A 4,066-nucleotide genomic window follows, 5' to 3' on the forward strand; every position below is an offset into this window, starting at 1 on the left:
TCTCATGCTCACCTCTTGGGCTGTCATGAAGAGGAGGCCAGGGAGCTGTGATAGGCAGTGCTGTGATCTGAATGTTTGTGTATCCTCAAAATTCATATGTTGCCATCCTAACCCCCAAAGATGACAGTATTAAGAGGTGGGGCCTTTGGGCGTGCCTCTATGGAGCCCATAAATGGGATTAGTGCCTTAGGAAAACTATCCCACTGGGATCCCTTGCCTGCTTCCACTAAGTGAGGGCACAGCTAGAAGGCAACACATGTGAACCAGGAAGCGGGCTCTCACCCAAACAGCCGTGCTGGCGGCCTCATCTTGGACTTCTAGCCTTCAGAAGTGTGCGAAACACATTTCTGTGGCTTATAATCCACCTTATCTGTGATATTTTGTTACAGCAGCCCAAATGGACGGAAACAACAGCTTCACCAGGATCACAGGGAGCTCGCCAAAGGAAGGAGGCATGCTCACCCTCAATGCAGTGGGGCCACTGCTGGAGGTCACACGGTACTGCCCAGGTAGGTCTGGAAACCGGGAGAAAGCCCAAAGCTCCACCACCTCATGTAGCCTGACAGAAAAACGCACTGTGGTCATATTACTCAGTTATAAAAACAGAATGAAATCATGCCATTTGCAGCAACATGGATGGATGTAGATATTATCATACTATTAACATACTGAAGTAAGTCAGAGGGAGAAAGACAAATATCAGACAATATCACTTAAAGGTGGAATCTTAAAAAAATTATGCAAAAGAATTTATTTACGAAACAAAAATAGACTCACGGGCTTAGAAAACAAACATGGCTATCAAAGGGGAAAGGGTAGGGAGGGATAAATTAGGAGATTGGGATTAATAGATACACACTACACACCACTAAATACAAAGCAGATAAACAATAAGACTTACTATATAGCACAGGGAACCATATTCACTATCTTGAAAAAGTGTGTGTGTATATGTATATATATAACTGAAACACCGGAGAAGGCAATGGCACCCCACTCCAGTACTCTTGCCTGGAAAATCCCATGGATGGAGGAGCCTGGTAGGCTGCAGTCCATGGGGTTGCTAAGAGTCGGACACGACTGAGTGACTTCCTTTTCACTTTTCACTTTCATGCATTGGAGAAGGAAATGGCAACCCACTCCAGTATTCTTGCCTGGAGAATCCCAGGGGCGAGGGAGCCTGGTGGGCTTCCGCCTACGGGGTCCCACAGAGTCGGACACGACTGAAGCGACTTAGCAGCAGCAGCAGCAGCAAGTGAAACACTTTGCTGTATACCTGAAACTAACACAACGTTGTAATTCAACTGTACTCCATTTTTTTTTTAAGGCCTACTCTAATTAAAAATAATGCATTGTGGTCATGTAAAATGGTGCAATGAGCATATACCCAACTATATCCGAAATGTGGTGATTTTGTAGGACAAAGAGTCTGGTTTCTTCAACAAATAAGTGTGAGTAAAAGAGACGGCTCAGACAGTAAAGAATCTGCCTGCAGTGCTACGGACCTGGGTTTGATCCCTGGGTGGGAAAGATCCCCTGGAGAAGGGCATGCCCACCCACTCCGGTGTTCTTGCCTGGAGAATCCCATGGACAGAGAAGCCTGGTGGGCTTCAGTGCATGGGGCTGCAAACGGTAGGACATGACTGAGCAGGCATGCACGTGCACAGGGCTGAGTGTGTGTGTAAATATTTTCTGTGAAAGACCAGACAAGAAATATTTCAGGCACGTGGGTCACACGATTTCTGTCACAACTATTCACCTCTGCTGCTGGGATGTGAACACAGGTATAGACAATAGAACCATTGGGCATGGCTGTGTTCCAGTAAACCTTTTTTTCTTTCCCCTGAAAAACAAGAGGCAAGCTGGTTTTGGCCATGGATTTGGCCAGGCCCAGCTCTAGTACAAAAAAAGAAGAGGAGCAGATAAGTGATAAAGGTTGGCAATGTTGATAATTGTTGAAGCAGGATGAGGGGCACCCAGTGGTTCATTAGACTATTTTCTCTAGTTTTGAATGTTTTGAGTATTTCCATAATAAAAAATCCAAGCACTCTGAAGAGATCCTTTTAGAAGGAAAGAACTATTTGCCTTTGACCTCTCTCCTTATCTCCCCACTTTATTTTTGCCTGTCTTTTTTTCAAATCTGTTTCACACGCCTACTCACACAAACACATTCCCATTCTGATATATTTTTAAATCAAAATGAACTTCCTAGACAGCCCAGTCCCGCAGAGGAATGCAGTGAAATTCTACGGCAAATCCTCACGGTGGGGTCTCATATTCTTTCCCAGGAGACTCACAGGCCTTTTCCTTTCAGAGGATTCGTGCTCGGGGAAACATTTTTCCTAAAATGGAGATTGTGAGGCAGGGCTGAGGCATACCGCCCTTAGGGAAGCACTGTTGTTTTCTTACTTCTCGGCAGGAAATAGGAATGTCCCGGAGAGGATTAGAAAATTTACCCGACGGCTCTGGTGAAGGGCTGGGAACAGGGACTGGAGGCTGGAATCTGGTCAGAACATCTGGGAGTTCAAAGAAAGAAACATTCAGCTATTCATCAGGCCCCATAAATTCTCTTTAAAAGCAGTTAATTATGAAGCAGAGAGAACAGAGTGGAGCATGTTGTCAGAGCAAAGGAATTACATACATCTCACTTGAAGCTGCCTTGAAAGTCTAGGGCTGAGCACACACATCATTTCAAATCAGGGCCTGAAGATCTACAGAGGACAGAGGAGGTCTTGACCTTTCTGTTCCCAAATCCTTCAGCGAATGACAAAGTGAAAGTGAAAGTTAATCGCTCAGTCTTGTCCGACTCTTTGTGATCCCATGGACTGTAGCCTGTCAGGCTCCTCTGTCCATGGAATTCTCCAGGCAAGAATACTGGAGTGGGTAGTCATTTCCTTCTTTAGGGATCAGATCCGAGTCAGATTCTTCATGGCCTAAGCCACCAGGGAAGCCCAATGGAGGTAACATAATCATAGAATGAGATCATTTCAAGAGGCAAGTCCTGGAATTTAATACAATCCTCTTAAATGTTAAAAACTATGTCTAATTATGTCTATATTTTGGCCAATATTCTGGCTCGACTAATCTCTCCCTCGAGCAACCAGCAGCCACAGGTCTTGGGTCCCGTGCACCCCAACTCTGGTGGCTGAGTTGCTGACGCTGGCACCAGTCAAGTTTGCGACTGGGTTTGAAGGGCAGGGCCTGCTGACATTCTCAAAGGGTCCAGCAGGTGGCAATGTTTCCAACACCGGCAGAGCCGACCAGGGTCTACACTGAGGGGCTCTGGAAGAGAACAGAAGGACAAATCCACCAACCTAGATTGTTATTTTTTTAACTTACCTTTTTTTTACATTTTATTTTTTAAACATTTCATTAAAAATAAGCAAGGTAGGCTTTAGTGAAGATGGTAGAAATAGGCAGGTTGCCTCCCTTCTCATGTCATTGGACGTCCTTGGCTGCCCGAGCCCCCCTCTGTGTTGTTCCCAGTGGATCTGTCCTTCTGGAGACACCCAGGAAGATGATTTCCAACCCTTAACTTTCTCCACCTGTCCCACCCCAGCACCTACCATCAATCTGCTGCCCCACCTCTCTGAAAGCCAGCTTGGTGCTGTCCTTCTCAGCTGCAATTCTCCTGGGAGAACCAGGCCTCCTTCCTGGAGGAGGCTGTGAGGGAGACCGAGCCATCCGAGAAGAATCCTGGGGCCCCAAAGAGTAACTAATGGCCTACAGCTGTTGGCTGTAAGGAAAACCCATCAGGACTGATGGAGACTTTGCCAGGTTTGTGCCTGTGTGGCCCACCGGCAGCTACTGCAAGTTTAATTATTAGCAACAGTTGGGAAGTGTCTTCTCTCCCACCCACAGCCTCCATATAAATATTTCTTTCTACCATCTGTCACACTGAAGTCTGACTGAAGTCTCCGTACTCAGTACAGATTTTGACAATGGTCAGGTTTTCAAGAGCTTCCTACTAAAAATGTAAATGTGGCAGGGAGATCATCAAACTGGACTATGAATGCTATGGCCATGGAAAGGGGCTGCTTCAGGGGGATTGGTAACTGACAAGCAT

The 4,066-nt window shown here is 46.1% G+C and overlaps 1 long non-coding RNA gene across 1 annotated transcript; it reads right to left on the reverse strand.

Moving 5' to 3' along the window:
• Nucleotides 1–765: 765 nt before the first annotated feature.
• Nucleotides 766–3,275, reverse strand: LOC147364186 (uncharacterized). Its single transcript, XR_015133551.1, has 3 exons — nt 2,642–3,275; nt 2,457–2,516; nt 766–1,843 (listed from the first exon to the last, which is right to left on the reverse strand). It is a non-coding gene; the product is annotated as an uncharacterized LOC147364186 (long non-coding RNA).
• Between the last annotated feature and the right edge of the window lie 791 nt (nt 3,276–4,066).

The sequence above is a fragment of the Bos grunniens genome, chromosome 10 (assembly GCF_055505025.1).
Source record: "Bos grunniens cultivar Pamir isolate PY7600 chromosome 10, Bosgru_T2T1.0, whole genome shotgun sequence".
In the NCBI taxonomy this organism is placed as follows: domain Eukaryota; kingdom Metazoa; phylum Chordata; class Mammalia; order Artiodactyla; family Bovidae; genus Bos; species Bos grunniens.